Here is a 19,448-nt window from a genome sequence, read left to right as displayed (position 1 = left end):
GACCTGGTCTGGGATCTCCATCGAGGAGACAAGGGCCTATACAATGTTGGCGATGTCGCGGTCTTGGCCATGTAGCAGCTAACTGCCCAATGACTACAGAGCCAATGGACTGTAACGCTATGAGACGTCTTTCGTTATATGTGCAGTCAGTCTGTGTGGCGGAGACCCTCACGGGAAATGAACAACATGTGTGCCACGTCGAGGTTGACGGTTATAGTGTGAATGCCGTCTTGGATTCCGGCAGTCAAGTAACTTTGGTGCATGCCAGTTTGGTGGACTCTAGCGCCCTAACGAACTTAACCGTGGGCATTAGTTGCATCCATGGGGATACCAAGAACTACCCCACTGCCTGGGTTACTCTTGCCACGCCAGTAGGGGCCAAAAGACATCAGGCAGCAGTCATAAAGTCTATGGGACACAGTGTAATCCTGGGGAGAGACTTTCCCTTATTTTGGGACTTGTGGAACTTCAAAAGTGGCATGAACCCTCTAGTTGAAGACGGTGCTCCGGAGCTAGCCCCTGAACCATTGCAGCAAGACGACGGAGAACTCATCTCAGAGGAAGTACTAGAATCTGTGGACTCTCCTCTGGCTGTGTATGCAGGCGAGGCAGACCAGCTAGAGGATGTTTTAGAAATGCCTGATCTTGAGGTGGCCCGTGGTAAGTTCGGGACCGCTCAGCACCAGGATCCTACTCTAGCAAGGGCGTGGGAAAACATAAAGGTCTCCGAGGGAAGACCATTGTACCCAGGGGCTCAAAACGAGTTCCCACACGTGGCGGTGCAGCAGGATATGTTGTATCACATAGACAAGGTGCGAGGGGTGGTGGTAGAACAACTAGTGGTACCTAAGTCCTTTCGCCAGGTAGTTTTGGAGTTGGCACATAAACATCCCTTGGGAGGACACCTGGCGGTAGAAAAGACAAAACACCGTATTCTGCAACGTTTCTTTTGGCCGGGTCTAGTGGGAGACGTGACCCAGTACTGTCGGTCATGTCCTACGTGTCAATTGACCACACCTATGTCACATTTTAGAAGCCCCTTAGTGCCCTTACCAATAATAGAGGTTCCCATCGAGAGGATAGCAATGGATATAGTCGGTCCATTAGTAAAATCTGCCAGGGGTCATCAGTAGAGTTGAGCGACTTTGGTCGAACCCGAATGAAACAAAATAAGTTTCAGATGAAACTCGTCCAACTAGAGCAAAACAAAGTCGGAGTTTCGTCCGACTTTTATTTCCCATTGACTTGCATTGGGGTCGGGTTTCGGACGAAACTCCGACTTTGTTTTGCTCTAGTTGGACGAGTTTCATCTGAAACTTATTTTGTTTCATTCGGGTTTCACGAAACCCGATCTGACCAACGTCGCTCAACTCTAGTCATCAGTACATTTTGGTAGTATTGGATTACGCCACGCGTTATCCTGAAGCAGTGCCCTTGCGGAATGCCAATGCGAAATCAATTTCAAAGGAGCTGGTTAATATGTTTTCCCGTACCGGCATTCCGAAAGAGATACTTACGGATCAAGGGACCCCCTTTATGTCTCGTATACTTAAGGATTTATGTAAACTACTAAAAATCTCCCATTTGCGTACCTCAGTATATCACCCTCAGACTGATGGTTTGGTGGAGCGCTTCAACAAAACCCTAAAGGGAATGTTGAAAAGGGTGGTGGATAAGGACGGGAGAGATTGGGATGCCCTACTACCATACCTCCTGTTCGCTATACGTGAGGTACCCCAATCCTCCTCAGGCTTTTCACCTTTTGAGTTGGTTTATGGGCGGTGTCCTAGAGGCCTGTTAGATATTGATATAGAAAGTAAACGAAGTATCGAAATTCGATGCCTACCCGATGCCAAGAGTCGATGAACTGATAGAGAGACTGGGTTCGGCTAGGTACATATCCACTATTGACTTAACAAAAGGTTATTGGCAGATTCCCCTCACGGAATCAGCCAAAGAGAAAACTGCCTTTGTTACGCCCCAGGGATTATTCCAGTACCGAGATATGCCATTTGGGTTGCATGGTGCCGCAGCCACCTTCCAACGTCTAATGGATATTGTCCTAAAACCCCATGGCCAGTATGCATCCGCGTACTTGGACGACATAATTATCTTTAGCGATGACTGGGACACGCATTTGTCAAAAGTACAAGCCGTCTTAGACTCTCTAAAAACAGCTGGGTTGACTGCCAATCCCAAGAAATGTACGTTGGGATTGGAAGAGGCTCGCTATCTGGGATATAGCATAGGGAGAGGCGTCGTGAAGCCTCAAGCCAGTAAAGTGGACGCTATTCAAAATTGGCCACGACCGGTAACCAAAAAACAGGTTGGAGCTTTTTTAGGGATCGTTGGTTATTATAGGAGGTTCATCAAACATTTTGCGACCATCGCAGCTCCTCTCACAGATCTTACTAAGGGGTCGAAATCTGTCACAATAAAGTGGAACGCAGAAGCAGAGGAGGCCTTTCAGCGATTGAAAACAGTCCTCTGTGACCAACCAGTGTTGGTTGCACCAGACTTTAAATGGGAGTTTATTGTCCAAACGGAGGCCTCTGGGGTGGGCCTCGGCGCGGTTTTGTCTCAAGAAGTAAATGGCGAGGAACACCCAGTGGCCTATCTAAGCAGAAAGCTTACGAGAGCAGAAAAGAACTACAGTGTAGTGGACCGGGAAGCCCTGGCTGTGAAATGGGCCCTGTGCACCTTGCGCTATTATTTACTAGGTTGCCAGTTTAGACTAGTGACGGACCATTCGCCCCTAACGTGGATGTCCCGGGCAAAAGAAGGCAATGCGCGGGTGACACGCTGGTTCTTAACATTACAAGGGTTTAAATTTTCCGTTGAGCACAGGGCGGGCACAGCGCACAGAAATGCAGATGCGTTGTCTAGAACGCACTGCTTGATGACTCGTCGTGTCCGACTCCAGGGGCTCGAACAGAGGAGGGGGGTGTGTGAGGTGCCAAGGGGAGAGGTACTAGAAAACAGGTATATTTCTCCCCGTTTCATTTCATATGTCTCCCTGTACTGATGATGAAGCCAGTTTATTTCACTGTAATCCAGTCCTGGTTTCCTTAGTGATCAGCATGGAAAGGACTGGTGGTTCCCCCTCCACTAATTCAATCCAGGTTTTGGTTTCCTGACTGGTCCAGCTGATATAATCAGGAGGAGCTGGGATCTCTCAGTCTCTTGTCTGCTGAGCTGGGAGCTGACACAGTAAGATTACATGGACTTCTTTGCTGTTATATAGGTTTATTTTGTAGTTAACCTGCTATTGTTAGTTAGTGGCCAGATGGCCTTAGATGTTTTATTTCATGTTTGGCATGTGTAACATTGAGTAACAAGTGTGCACAATAAATATGCCGTGTTCATATCCATGTGAAACTTGCTAGTCTGCTGAAGTGACTTCATAGCCACACGCTTGTGCCAAAGCAAAGATCCCAGCTGAGCTATCTATTCCCCACTATAATATATATATATATATATATATATATATATATATATATATATATATTAGTGTATATACATATAGATAGTAAAAGCCGACAGATGCCGCTTGCAGTACAGCGTAGAAGGTTAGAATAGATATATACATGTAGAATAGGTATATACACTGCTCAAAAAAATAATGGGAACACTTAAACAACAGAATATAACTCCAAGTAAATCAAACTTCTGTGAAACCAAACTGTCCACTTAGGAAGCAACACTGATTGACAATCAATTTCACATGCTGTTGTGCAAATGGAATAGACAACAGATGGAAATTATTGGCAATTATCAAGACACACTCAATAATAAAGGAGTGGTTCTGCAGGTGGGGACCACAGACCACATCTCAGTACCAATGCTTTCTGGCTAATGTTTTGGTCACTTTTGAATGTTGGTTGTGCTTTCACACTCGTGGTAGCATGAGACGGGACTCTACAACCCACACAAGTGGCTCAGGTAGTGCAGCTCATCCAGGATGGCACATCAATGCGAGCTGTGGCAAGAAGGCTTGCTGTGTCTGTCGGCGTAGTGTCCAGAAGCTGGAGGCGCTACCAGGAGACAGGCCAGTACACCAGGAGACGTGGAGGGGGCTGTAGGAGGGCAACAACCCAGCAGCAGGACCGCTACCTCAGCCTTTGTGCAAGGAGGAACAGGAGGAGCACTGCCAGAGCCCTGCAAAATGACCTCCAGCAGGCCACAAATGTGCATAAACGATTAGAAACCGACTCCATGAGAACGGTCTGAATGCCTGACGTCCACAGATGGGGTTTGTGCTCACAGCCTAACACTGTGCAGGATGCTTGGCATTTGCCACAGAACACGAGGATTGGCAAATTTGCCACTGGTGCCCTGTGCTCTTCACAGATGAAAGCAGGTTCACACTGAGCACATGTGACAGAGTCTGGCGATGCCTTGGAGAGCGATCTGCTGCCTGCAACATCCTTCAGCATGACCGGTTTGGCAGTGGGTCAGTAATGGTGTGGGGTGGCATTTCTCTGGAGGGCCGCACAGCCCTCCATGTGCTCGCCAGAGGTAGCCTGACTGCCATTAGGTACCGATATGAGAGTCTCAGACCCCTTGTGAGACCATTTGCTGGAGCGGATTGCCCTGGGTTCCTCCTAATGCAGGACAATGCCAGACCTCATGTGGCTGGAGTGTGTCAGCAGTTCCTGCAAGATGAAGGCATTGAAGCTATGGACTGGCCCACCTGTTCACCAGTAAAGATACTGTCTGCAATCACGCAAAAAACCCTGCAAAAAGTCCAACACGTCTGATGCAAAAAACACTGAAGTCACACGACTTCGCCCCCCACTATATCAGCACTCTGGTCTCTTTTTGCTCTGCTTTCAGAATATACCAATCTAACAGGGGATAAAACAAACTGGCACAAGCAGTAACATATGGGCGGTGATTCAGCACAGCCCCAGCCGGAGCTGACTGACCCGCACCAAGAAGAGATAGATAAAACCAGATCAAATGTAAAGAGAATAGCAAATATACCACTTAGCTGAACATGCAGGGACAGAGCTGGAGTAATCAGACCTCAGGAGGAACAGGAAGCAAATCTCCAGCAGGGATAGAGGGAGTTGGCTGTCTTAAATCCCAATCTGAAACCCCAGATCTCCAATCGTCATCCTCATTATCAGGTGGCAAGCCTCTGTCAATCAGATCAGCTCTATTACCTCCAGTAACCACCAGAGGGAGCCCAGAAAGAGAACTCGCAACCCCTCTGTTGATCTGACCAGCTCCACTACCTTCAGTAATAACCAGAGGGAGGCCAGAGAGAGAATTCACAACAGTACCCCCCCCCCCCTGGAGGAGGGGTCACCGAACCCTCATCCACGCCACCAGGCCGATCAGGATGAGCCCGGTGAAAAGCATGAACCAATCTTTTGGCATGAATGTCAGAAGCATAGACCCAAGAATTATCCTCCTGGCCATAACCCTTCCATTTGACCAAGTACTGGAGTCTCCATCTAGCCAAAGAGAATCCAATATTTTCTCTACCTCATACTCCAAATTGCCTTTAACCAATACAGGGTGAGGAGGCGCTGCCATAGGAACTACTGGTTCCACAAACCTCTTCAACAAAGATTTATGAAACACGTTATGGATCTTAAACGTAACTGGAAGAGCCAATCAGAAAGAAACGGGATTAAGGATCTCCAAAATCTTATAAGGTCCAACGAATCTTGGCTTGAATTTTGGAGACGCAACCTTCATAGGAATATTCTTTGAAGACAACCAAACCATATCACCCACTTTAAACCGGGGACCAATGGTCCTATGCCGGTTGGAAAACCGTTGGACTTTTTCCTGAGAGTGGGACAACTTATCCACCACTTGGTCCCAAATCTGCTGCATTCTCTCTACCACAGAGTCCACACTTGGGCAGGCCGAACATTCCATTTGCCCTGAAGAAAATCGAGGATGAAACCCAAAGTTACAGAAAAAGGGCCACATCAAAGTGGCAGAACTAGCTCTATTGTTTAGTGCAAATTTGGCCAAGGGCAAAAATGAGACCCAGTCATCCTGATCAGCAGATATGAAACATCTCAAATAGGACTTCAAAGTCTGGTTTGTTCTCTGTCTGCCCATTGGTCTGAGGATGAAATGCAGAGGAGAAAGATAACTGAATTCCCAGTTTGGAACAAAAAGCTCTTCAAAATCTGGAAACAAACTGGACTTCTCTGTCCGACACAATGTTCTCAGGAATCCCGTGCAACCAAACCACCTGTTGTAAAAGCAAGGGCACCAACTCAGAAGAAGATGGCAACTTTGGGAGTGGTACAAGATGGATCATCTTAGAAAATCTATCACAAATCACCCAGATATCAGTCATTCTCTGAGAGACAAGAAGATCAGAAATAAAATCCATTGAGATATGGGTCCATGGCCTCCTGGGCACTGGCAGGGGCATCAACAACCCACTAGAATGAGAACAGGGCTTGGATCGAGAACAAGTCCCACAGGACTGCACAAAATTCTTGACATCACGAGATAAGGCAGGCCACCAAAAAGACACTCGCCAAATCTCTGGTACCAAAAATACCTGGATGACCAGCCAACACGGAGCAATGAATTTCAGACATTACTCTTTTCCTCCACTGGTCAGGGACATACAATTGTCCCATAGGGCAACGTTCAGGTTTGTCCTCCTGAAATTCCTCTAGGGCACGTCTTAAATCAGGTGAAATAGTGGAAAGAACTACACCCTCATTTAGAATGGTAGTAGGCTCGGTCACATCAAGAGAATCCGCAAAGAAACTCCTTGAAAGGGCATCCGCCTTAACATTCTTAGTGCCCGGAAGAAAAGAGACCATAAAATTAAAATGCGTGAAAAACAAGGCCCACCTAGCCTGTCTAGGATTCAAGCGTTTGGCTGATTCAAAATAAATCAAATTCTTGTGGTCGGTGAGGACCACAACTTGATGTCTAGCTCCCTCCAACCAATGTCTTCACTCTTCAAATGCCCATTTCATGGCCAACAATTCCCGATTTCCCACGTCATAGTTGCATTCAGATGGGGAGAATTTTCGAGAAAAGAAGGCACAGGGATTCATCTTAGAAGTCTCCGGATCTTTTTGGGACAAAACGGCTCCTGCACCAATCTCAGAAGCATCTACCTCCACCTGAAATGGGAGTGAGACATTAGGTTGCCGTAGAACCAGAGCAGAAGCGAATCTCCGCTTAAGCTTCTGAAATTCCTAGACGGCCTCTGGAGACCAATTCACCACATCAGCGCCCTTTTTGGTCAAATCAGTCAGTGGTTTAACAATACCAGAAAAATTACTTATAAATTTACGATAGAAATTAGCAAAACCCAAAATCTCCTGGAGAGCCTTCAAAGAAGTGGGCTGAACCCAATCATAAATGGCCTGTATCTTAGCCGGGTCCATTTCAATAGCAGACGGGGACAAAATGAATCCCAAAAATGAAATCCTCTGTACACCAAAAAGGCACTTCGATCCCTTAACATACAGAGAATTTTCCCTCAAAATCCGGGACACAGTCCGGACATGTTCCACATGAGAATCCCAATCACTGGAAATGATCAAAATATCATCAAGATAAATTATCAAAAACTTATCCACAAAGTCCCGGAAAATATCGTTCATAAAAGATTGGAAGACAGAAGGGGCATTAGTGAGCCCAAAAGGCATCACCAGGTGCTCAAAATGTCCCTCCGGAGTATTAAACGCCATCTTCCATTCATCCCCGTGCTTGATGTGAATAAGATTATACGCCCCCCTGAGGTCAAGCTTGGTAAACCAACAGGAGCTTTTAACTCTGGAAAATAACTCAGAAATCAGGGGTAACGGGTACTGATATTTAACAGTGATTTTGTTAAGGGAACGATGGTCAATACATGGCCTTAATGAACCATCTTTCTTGGCCACAAAAAACCCCCCAGCACCTAAAGGTGAAGAGGATGGTTTAATATGACCCTTCTCCAACGACTCCTTGATATAAGATCGCATAGCCTCATGTTCGGGTACCGATAAATTGAAAAGCCGACCCTTGGGAAATTTACACCCGGGCATTAACTCGATTGCACAGTCATAACTCCTATGAGGAGGCAAAGACGCAGACTTGCTCTCACTAAATACATCAGAAAAATCAGCCAAATAGTCAGGAATATCATGAGACTGGGGAGAGGTGGAGAAAACAGGAGTGTCACTAAGAACACATTGACAACCCCAACTCACCACAGACACAGATTTCCAATCCAAAACAGGATTATGAGTTTGCAACCAAGGAAAACCCAGAACAATAGTATTATGCAAATTGTGCAACACCAAAAATTTACAATTTTCTTGGTGGTCTGGGGCAACACGCATTATCACCTGGGTCCAAAACTGGGGTTTATTCTCCGCCAAAGGAGTAGCATCAATACCCCTCAAAGGGATAGGAGTCTGCAGGGGTATCCTGGGAAAACCACAACGTTTAGCAAAGTCCAAATCCATCAGATTCAAAGCTGCTCGTGAATCTACAAAAGCCTTAGCGGAAAATGTAGACAAGGAGCAGATCAGGGTAATCGCCAAAAGAAACTTAGGCTGTACACTGCCCACCGCAAATCTGTGAGCAAAATGGTTTTCTCGTTAAGGGCAGACAAATAGTATGAGAGGAGTCTCCACAGAAAAAACACAGCTTATTACGCCTTCTAAACTCCTGACGTTGCGCCCTAGACAAATCCCTATCGCATTGCATGGGTTCAGAAGTTCGTTCGAAAGGCGGCAACGCCTCTCGTGTAGTTTTACGTTCACGTAAACGCCGATCAATTTGAATGGCCAATGACATAGAATCGTCTAGACTAGAGGGAACAGGAAATCCCACCATAACATCTTTTACGGTTTCTGCCAAACCCTTCTGAAAGAGAACTGCTAGGGCATCGTCATTCCATTTAGTAAGGACCGCCCACTTTCAGAATTTTTGACAATATAACTCAGCAGAATCCTGACCCTGGTTCAATGCCAATAATGTTTTCTCAGCTTGATCAATAGCATTAGGTTCATCATACAACAACCCCAAGGCTTGAAAAATGCATCCACATTAGCCAGAATAGGATCTCCTGGTGTCAAAGAAAAGGCCCAATCCTGGGGATCGCCACGCATCAGGGAAATGACAATTTTAACCTGCTGCACAGAGCTCCCCGATGAGTTAGGTTTCAAAGCAAAAAATAGTTTACAGTTCTTAAAATTCAAAAATTTAGACCGATCCCCAAAAAACACATCAGGAGTAGGGATTTTTGGTTCAACATCAGACGATTGAGCGAGATAGGCAGAAATTCCCCGCACTTCAGCAGCGAGCTGCTCAACACAATCAGACAATTGCTTAGCCTCCATTTAGAGAAAAAAAAAATCTCCTGCAGCTCCAGAAAAAAGAGGAAATTTTATATATATATATATATATTACAAAAATTGACACTTTTTTTTTTTTTTTTTTTAAATGCTTTCCTTCTTTGGAGTACCCTAGAGTCTACAGTTAGGCTGGTGATTGTTATGAATGGGTCACTGAGTAGGAGAACAGGTCCAGGCTAAGCCACAGAATACCAGAGAGGTTGGTACCTAAGCGGATTGCAGACCCTTGATCCTATCCACAGAACTAGCAGTAGCCGTGGAGCGTACCTAGGATGATCCTAGACGCCTCGGCACAGCCGGAGAGCTAACTAAGCCTAAAGCAAGAAAGGGGAAATCTAAACTGCCCCAGAGCAGACCCCAAAGGAATAGATAGCCCCCAAACATATATTGTTGGTGAGACAAGATGAAAACACAAACACAGGCAGGAAAATAGACTGAGCAAATGATGGGGCCCACACTGACTAGACAGGAAAGGAAAGACACTGTCTGCAATCATGCAAAAAACCCTGCAAAAAGTCCAACACGTCTGATGCAAAAAAACACTGAAGTCACACGACTTCGCCCCCGACTCTATCAGCACTCTGGTCTCTTTGCTCTGCTTTCAGTATATACCAATCTAACAGGGATAAAACAAACTGGCACAAGCAGTAACATATGGGCGGTGATTCAGCACAGCCCCAGCCGGAGCTGGCTGACCCGCACCAAGAAGAGATATACAAAACCAGATCAAATGCAAACAGAATAGCAAATAAACCACTTAGCTGAACATGCAGGGACAGAGCTGGAGAATCAGACCTCAGGAGGAACAGGAAGCAAATTATCAGCAGGGGTAGAGTGAGTCGGCTGTCTTAAATTCCAATCTGAAACCCCAGATCTCCAATCATCGTCATCATCATTATCAGGTGGCAAGCCTCTGTCTATCAGAAAAGCTCCAGTAACCACCAGAGGGAGCCCAGAAAGAGAACTCGCAACCCCTCTGTCGATCTGACCAGCTCCACTACCTTCAGTAATAACCAGAGAGAGGCCAGAAAGCGAATTCACAACAGTTCAGGTCTGGGAAGAGATCCCTCATGTCAACATCCACCGACTCATCAGGAGCATGCCCAGGTGTCGTAGGGAGGTCAAACACACACACACACATATATAAATATTAATATTTGAGAGAGGAATAGCTGTTAATTCATTTGTCAGCTTTTGTAAAATAATTGCTAAAGCCAACAGGATATGACACATGGTTTACATATAATAAACCATTGCACATCACTAAGATTTATATATGTCCCTGCCTAATAATGTTAGTAGTGTATGTCTGTAAAATTTTGGAGCTGTAGGTCTTAAATTAAATGATTAATTCACGGAAAAAAATTGCGTGGGCTCCCGTGCAATTTTCTCTGCCAGAGAGGGCAAGCCAGTGACTGAGGGCAGAAATTAATAGCCTAGAGAGGGACCATTGTTTTGGGGCCCCCTCTGGCTAAAAAAAATCTGCCCCTAGCCACCCCAGAAAAGGCGCATCTGTAAGATGCGCCAATTCTGGCACTTACCCGCTCTCTTCCCATTGCCCTGGGGGTGGCATATGGGGTAATAAGGGGTTAATGTCACCTTGCTATTGTAAGGTAACATTAAGCCTGGTTAATAATGGAGAGGTGTCAAGACACCTGTCCATTATTAATCCAATAGTATGAAAGGGGTTAAAAAAACACACACATTAAGAATAAAGACTTTTAATGAAATAAACACAGTTTTTCCATCTTTATTACACTCCCAATCCAATGCAAAGCCATCGTTCTCTTGTAAAAAATCAAAACCTAGTTCCTAAGGGGAAGCACGCAGTGTGGGGTGCAGCACGCAAGCATCACAGAAGCTAAGCAACAAGAAAACTGCAGTTATGGCAGTTATTCAGGGCAGGAGTCAGGTAACCCACACTTTGCTCTCTCCTTTATCCATGTGCTTTATCTCTATCTTCCTGTGTTGTCTTGCCATCCACATTCACCACCCCATCCCCCCCTCCATCACGACTCATACACATCAGCCCCTCTATACTTCCCTCTCCCATGTACAGCTCCCATGCACTCCTCACCTTCCTGAGAAACCTCAGCCCATCTTGCCCAAACACAGCGCAGAAAAAAACTACTTACAATTCCTACAACTATTTGCTCTTTATGTTCCTACTCCTACTGATTGCAGGTGACATCTCCCCAACCCTTTTCCACCATCCCCCAACCTCAACCCCTACCCTACCTCATATCGAAACCATAATAATCTTATTAATATTACTTGCACTCCCTCATCTCCATCTTTTAATTGTGCCCTCTGGAATCCACGGTCTGTTTGTAACAAGCTTCCTTTCCTGCACAACTACTTTCTGAACAGTGTCCGGGGAGACAGAGGAAGTTGGCACGGTAGCCAAACAGTAAAGACACAGTGGGGGTAGATGCGGGTCCAGTGTGGCCGGACGAGGTGCATGTGTGCGGTTGTTGCCAGGTGGTGGATGGATGCCAGTGGGAGGTACAGAGATAAGCTTATCTCCGTGCTTCCTACTGGTGTCCATTTTCCACCTGGTGGTGCTTGCGCATGTGTGCCTTGTCTGGCTGTATTGGACTTGTGTCTCCTTTTGTTGTGTTTTTGCTGTTTGGCTATTGTACTTTGATGGAGATTGTGTGTTTTGTGGCTCAACTTCCTTTGTCTTTTTGGATATTGTAGTATTTTGAAGTGCCATTTTGTTAGGCCCAATTATTTGGATATACTTTCTGAACAACTCTCTTAATTTGTTGGCCCTCACTGAAACCTGGATTCAGGATTCTGACACTGTCTCTCTTGCTGCCATTTCCTATGGTGGCTTACAATTCTCTCATTCCCCGAGACCCACAAACAGACATGGGGGTGGAGTCGGCTTTCTCCTGTCCCCACAATGCACTTTCCAGGTCATCCCCCCCAGTTCCATCACTCTCATTCACTTCTTTTGAGGTCCACACCATCAGGCTCTTCCGTCCCCTCTCCCTCAGAGTAGCGGTCATATACCGGCCCCCATGCTCACCCACCCACTTCCTTGACCACTTTTCAGCCTGGCTGCTGCACTTCATGTCCTCAGAACTTCCAACCCTTATCCTGGGAGACTTCAACTTCCACATTAACAGCCCTACTTCCACATCTGCATCCCAGCTTCTATCACTAACCACCTCTCTAGGCCTCTCGCAGCTTTCAACCTCTGAGACACACAAGGATAGTAACACCATTGATCTGGTCTTCGTCTGGCTCTGTTCAATCTCCCACCTAAATAACTCACCGCTTCCACTCTCTGACCACAACATTTTCTCCTTCACGCTCACAAATCCTCGCCCTCCCCAGCTCACTCCTACCTACCACGCATATAACGCCTATGGAGAAAAACCCGCACACCAGAAGACTTCATCCACTTCAAATTTATGTTAAGAACCTATAACGCTGCCCTTCACCTTGCCAAACAGACCTACTTCACCACCCTGATCTCCTCACTAGCCAACAAACCCAAGAAACTTTTTGACACTTTCCACTCCCTCCTCAGGCTAAAAGCACAAGCCCCTATCACAGACATTTGTGCTGATGACCTGGCCTCCCACTTTACAGAAAAAATAGATAATATCCGTCAATAAATCTGCTCTCAACCATCAAGTGCTGTGACTCCCATCCCTTCCTGCATCTCCCCTGGCTCACTTTCCACATTTGATCCCATCACAGAAGAAGTCTCCAGACTCCTCTCTTCTCGTCCGACTACATGCACTACCGACCCCATTCCCTCACATCTCCTCCAGTCGTCACAACCCACCTTACTATAATCTTTAATCTCTCCCTCTCCTCAGGCATTTTCCCATCCTCCTTCAAACCCGCTCTCGACCCATCCTGCACAAACAACTAAAGACCAGTCTCCAAACTCCCCTTCATCTCTAATCTTTTGGAGCGCCTAGTTTACTCCCGCCTTACCCGTTACCTCTCCACTCACTCCCTTCTGGACCCTTCACAGTCCGGCTTCCGCCCCCTACATTCAACTGAAACTGCACTCATCAAAGTGACCAATGACCTTCTGACAGCAAAACGTAACGGTGACCACTCTGCTCATTCTTCTTGACCTATCTGCAGCTTTCGATACTGTTGACCACCATCTCCTACTCTCTAGGCTCCAGTCACTAGGCATTAAGGACACTGCTCTCTCCTGGTTCTCTTCCTATCTCTCTGATCGCTCCTTCAGTGTTTTGTTCTCTGGCTCCACGTCATCTCCTCTTCCTCTTGCTGTCGGGTTCCTCAGGGCTCAGTCCTTGGCCCCCTTCTTTTCTCTCTACACGGCCCCAATTGGACAGACCATCAGCAGATTTGGCTTTAAGTTCCATCTTTATGCTGATGACACACAACTATATACATCTTCCCTGACCTTACCCCCTTCTGTACTACAGAACGCCAGTGACTGTCTGCAGTCTCCAACATCATGTCCGCTCTCTATCTGAAACTCAATCTCTCCAAAACTGAACTTCTTCTGCTCCCGCCATCTACTAACCTCCCTAAGTCTGACATTTCCCTCTCCGTGAGTGGTACCACAATAACACCCCGGCAGCAGGCGCGCTTGTCTGGGTGTTATGTTTGACACCAATCTCTCCTTCACATCCCACATACAATCTCTTGCCCGCTCTTGCCGCTTACACCTAAAGAACATCTCTAGAATCCGCCCTTTTCTCACCATGAAAACAGCAAAAAACCTCACTGTAGCATTGATCCACTCCCGCCTGGATTACTGCAACGCTCTATTAATTGGCCTCCCCGTTACTCGACTTTCCCCTCTCCAGTCCATACTTAATGCAGCAGCCAGGGTCATCTATCTGACTAATCGCTACTCGGACACGTCCGCTCTTCGCCAGTCCTTACATTGGCAGCCCATTCATTATACAGTCATGGCCAAAAGTATTGACACCCTTGCAATTCTGTCAGATAATATTCAGTTTCTTCCTGAAAATGATTGCAAACACAAATTCTTTGGTATTATTATCTTCATTTAATTTGTCTTAAATGAAAAAACACAAGAGAATGAAGCAAAACATTGATCATTTCACACAAAACTTCAAAAATGGGCCGGACAAAAGTATTGGCACCCTCAGCCTAATACTTGGTTGCACAACCTTTAGCCAAAATAACTGCGACCAACTGCTTCCGGTAACCATCAATGAGTTTCTTACAATGCTCTGCTGGAATTTTAGACCATTCTTCTTTGGCAAACTACTCCAGGTCCCTGATATTTGAAGGGTGCCTTCTCCAAACTGCCATTTTTAGATCTCTCCACAGGTGTTCTATGGGATTCAGGTCTGGACTCATTGCTGGCCACCTTAGAAGTCTCCAGTGCTTTCTCTCAAACCATTTTCTAGTGCTTTTTGAAGTGTGTTTTGGGTTATTGTCCTGCTGGAAGACCCATGCCCTCTGAGGTAGACCCAGCTTTCTCACACTGGGCCCTATATTATGCTGCAAAATTTGTTGGTAGTCTTCTGACTTCATAAAGCTAAGCACACGGTCAAGCAGTCCAGTGCCAGAGGCAGCAAAGCAACCCCAAAACATCAGGGAACCTCTGCCATGTTTGACTGTAGGGACCGTGTACTTTTCTTTGAATGCCTCTTTTTTCTCCTGTAAACTCTATGTTGATGCTTTTGCACTAAAAGCTCTACTTTTGTCTCATCTGACCAGAGAACATTCTTCCAAAATGTTTTAGGCTTTTTCAGGTAAGTTTTGGCAAACTCCAGCCTGGCTTTTTTATGTGTCGGGGTAAGTGGAGTCTTCCTGGGTCTCCTACCATACAGTCCCTTTTTATTCAGATGCCGACGGATAGTACGGGTTGACACCGTTGTACCCTTGGACTGCAGGGCAGCTTGAACTTGTTTGGATGTTAGTGGAGGTTCTTTATCCAACATCCGCACAATCTTGCATTGAAATCTCTTGTCAATTTTTCTTTTCCGGCCACATCTAGAGAGGTTAGCCACAGTGCCATGGGCTTTAAACTTCTTGTTGACACTGCGCACAGTAGACACAGGAACATTCAGGTCTTTGGAGATGGACTTGTAGCCTTGATATTGCTCATGCTTCCTCACAATTTGGTTTCTCAAGTCCTCAGACAGTTCTTTGGTCTTCTTTCTTTTCTCCATGCTCAATGTGGTACACACAAGGACACAGGACAGAGGTTGAGTCAACTTTAATCCATGTCAACTGGCTGCAAGTGTGATTTAGTTATTGCCAACACCTGTTAGGTGCCACAGGTAAGTTACAGGTGCAGTTAATTACACAAATTAGAGAAGCATCACATGATTTTTCGAACAGTGCCAATACTTTTGTCCACCCTCTTTGTTATGTTTGGTGTGGAATTATATCCAATTTGGCTTTAGGACAATTCTTTTTGTGTTTTTTCATTTAAGACAAATTAAATGAAGATAATACCAAAGAATTTGTGTTTGCAATCATTTTCAGGAAGAAACTGAGTATTATCTGACAGAATTGCAGGGGTGTCAATACTTTTGGCCATGACTGTAGGATCCAATTCAAAGTACTTGTTCTCACCCACAAAGCTCTTCTAGTGCAGCACCCCCCTACATCTCCTCCCTCATTTCTGTCCGTCGGCCTAACCGACCGCTGCGCTCTGCAAACGACTTTCGACTAACCTCTGCACTAATCCCTAGCTCCCACTCCCGACTCCAAGACTTCTCCCATGCTGCTCCGATCCTCTGGAATGCTCTACCCCAAGATATCAGGACTATCCACAATTTGCATAGTTTCAGGCGCTCCCTCAAAACACATTTGTTCAGAGCGGCCTATCACGTTCACTAATCAAATCATTCTATGTGTAAGTGTGCGTGTGTAGCCCATTCACTATCTCCATCCATCCCTCACTCCCTCAACATGGCTGGACCTTCATTGTAAATACACCGTTGTAAATACACACCTGTACTTTGTATCTCCCTCACCTCATTGCAGATTGTAAGCTCTCACGAGCAGGGCCGTCTTATTTTGCTTTAATTATTGTATTGTTAACGTTGTTACTTATGACTTGTGTTTTGAAACTGTTAAACTGTAAAGCGCTGCAGAATATGTTGGCGCTATATAAATAAAGATTATTATTATTTATTATTAAAATGCAGCAATATCCCATACCTCTCCGCCGTACAGTCAAGTCCCACGCCGCAATCTATCTGAAGGAGTTAAATAGTTTACACCCGGGACCAGTGCTAATGCGACCGGCACGGCTGTACACCACGGAGGAATGAATGAGAAGCTGCCTGCGCAGCCTCACCGCCTGACCGGAGATGAACTGATTAGTGTGGGAAAGTTTCTGAACATTTTCCCACGCTGGTGTTCACCTCAGGTCAGGCGGGGAGTCTGCACAGCCTCAGTGACTATCGCTGCCGTCACTGAGGCTGCTTAGACTCAACGCCTGACCTGAGGTGAACATACCAGCGTGGGAAAAAGATCAGAAACTTTCCCACGCTAATCAGTTCGTCTTCGGTCAGGCGGGGAGGCTGTGCAGGTAGCTTCTCATTCAATCCTCCGTTGTGTGATTGCTGTCCGTTTTTTTTTTTTTTTTTTTTTCTCGCACCCATTGACTTGCATTGGCGAGTCTCGTCCAAGAATCGCAGCATGATGCAATTTTTTTCTCAGGCCGATTTCGGCTGAGAAAAAACTTGTAAATGAGATGTCGCCTATTGCATAACATTGGTCCGAGTGCAATCCGATTTTTTTTTTTTTTTTTATCGGATTGCACTCGTCTGTATTTCTCGCCAGTGATTATGAGCCCTTACACTGAAGATTTTATCATTAGTGCATTATCATTGCTGTGACTAGCTGGCACGCGCTTGCCAGTCCGACTCAGCCCCCTCCTGTGATAAGCATTTCACTGTCTTTAGCAGTGTACATACAGAGCCTGGTGTGAGCGGGCTTAATTTTGTCTGCTCTGCTGCATGCTACATCTAAAAACTCTTATTCTGTCACAACTGCTGCACCAAGGTAAACGAAGTGATGCATAACTGGAATCAGGGTCTTTTTGTATAAATCATGCTGCTCTCAAATGAAGTAGCAAAAACCTGCTGACAGATTCTATTTAACCTGTTAAATAATGCTGAAAACTCTGACAGCAGCATTTACATCATGCATCATTCTATGCGCCCATCAATGATCCCGTGATGGGAGGTGTCGATGAGTGCTATAAGAGCTGATGGTCTGCTGCTGTGAGCGCCATAAAGCTTTTCTGTAGTTCACTTTTTGCTACGTATAGCAGTACTGTGGTATTGCTGTGTTTAGTATGAGTGAAAAAATAAAATAAAAATGAAAAATATTTTAGATTCCGACTTTTCCCCAATAAAAATAAAGAACAAATATGTTTGGTATTGCCCCTGCCCTGTCAAAATATAATGTTACTTAACCTGATCGATAAACGACGTAACAAGAATAAAAAGTGGAAACTCCAGAATTGCAGGGTTTGGTTTTTTTAAGTCGCTACAGCAATAAAATGTGATCAAATCTTCATATTTCCCCAAAATAGTATCAATAAAATCATGAGCTTGCCCTGCAAAAAGCAAACCCTCTCAGAGTCCCATCACTGAAAATTATTTAATATTACAAATTTTATTCAAGCAATTAAAGAGAATCTGTTACGATCACAATATTAACCTGCAGATATAGGGTTAATCTGCAGATTAACTATGGTAGGAAGGTGCCTCTGTGCGTCAGTATAGAGTTGGCTGTCAATGAGCCGCGGGCATGCTTGGAGTTGCAGTTTACAGTTCTGGCACGCCTGTATAACTGAAAGCAGGTGGCTCCTGGAAGGAATGACGTTCATTTTCTCCCTGGAGCCGCTCTTTCAGTGAAGCGATTGGACATTATTTGTGACGCTATTTACCTGCAGATTAACCCTATATTTGCAAGTTAGTAGCATTATAATGCAAAACAGATTACATTAATTTAAATTTAAAAAAAAAAGTTTGGCATCATCGTATTTGTTCCGACCTGAAGAATCATGTTGCCAGGTCATTTGTACTGCCCAAATGCCAATGTAAAAGTGAAACCCAAACTATTTTGATACTACTTTTTTTTTTTTTTTTTTTTTTTTTTGTACAATTTCACAGCACTTGGAATTATTTTCCACTACATTCAATGATAAAATGAATGGGGCCATTCAAAGTTTGGAAAAATACAAGTACTCATACCGTCATGTTGACCGAAAAATAAAAACATCTTATACTTGTGTGAGGGAGGTACAGGGCGGTAGTCATGGCTGCCAGCATTTGCATTAGTGCACCCTGACACAAACACACTGTCCATCAGACTGCATACCTGTAGCTCCTTCCTCTGCACCATTAGGGTCCTCAGTACGTTTCTGGAGGATTCCTTGGTCCGCCTGGGTACAAAATGGCCACAGTCCAGTTCAACTTTTAACCTTTTAACTGAGTCATTTTCCTGAGACTTGTACCCAGCATATTCATATTCTTTCCAGCATCATCATCAGGCTTCACAACATACAGCTTTTCCTCTGTCCCTGTTCTTCTCTTTCTGTCACTAAACTCGCTTCCAGGATGGACCGTACCTTTTGATCCTTCAGCATACTCTTTGTTCAGCCTTACTTTGTTACGGGATTCCCTCAGCCATTTCGCCCTGGTCCTGAGGGCATCACCTCACGCTATAAGCTGCCACATAGTGAGAGATCTGCCCGTACTGCCTAGTCTACGCCAGCAACTGCAGTCCCACTAATTCTGAACCGCTAGCACTGCTGCTGTTGATCCTTCTGATGTAATCCTGGTCATGGATACTGAATGGCTGGGCCTTAAGCTTATCCAAACGTTGCGTGACAGTGTTGCTCAGGGCTAGCCAGCCCACCTGAGCTAATGGGCACCCTGGCAACATCTGAGTTCTATAAGGAAGTCCTTATTACCTTATCCATCATGCCTCTCCTATCTTAACTGTTTACACTACTATCCCTACCACTAAAATGTACCCCCATCTTGTGGCCAAACCGGGGTACTAAACTCGCTCTACCAGTACAATAACATACATATGTATATATTTATTACATAGATATATAACCTTTTGTACATACAGCAACTGGGGCGT

General features: G+C 45.3%; 1 protein-coding gene across 2 annotated transcripts in view; it reads left to right on the top strand.

Annotated features, from left to right (window-relative positions):
• LOC141048586 (uncharacterized) overlaps positions 1-19,448 on the top strand; it is a 142,787-nt gene that overhangs the window by 43,040 nt on the left and 80,299 nt on the right. The window lies entirely within an intron of this gene.

The sequence above is a fragment of the Dendrobates tinctorius genome, unplaced genomic scaffold (genome assembly GCF_039654945.1).
Source record: "Dendrobates tinctorius isolate UK_male_01 unplaced genomic scaffold, ASM3965494v1 ptg000137l, whole genome shotgun sequence".
Taxonomy (NCBI): Eukaryota; Metazoa; Chordata; class Amphibia; order Anura; family Dendrobatidae; genus Dendrobates; species Dendrobates tinctorius.
Note: the sequence above shows the minus strand (reverse complement) of the source record. Positions and strands in the feature narration are given on the sequence as shown.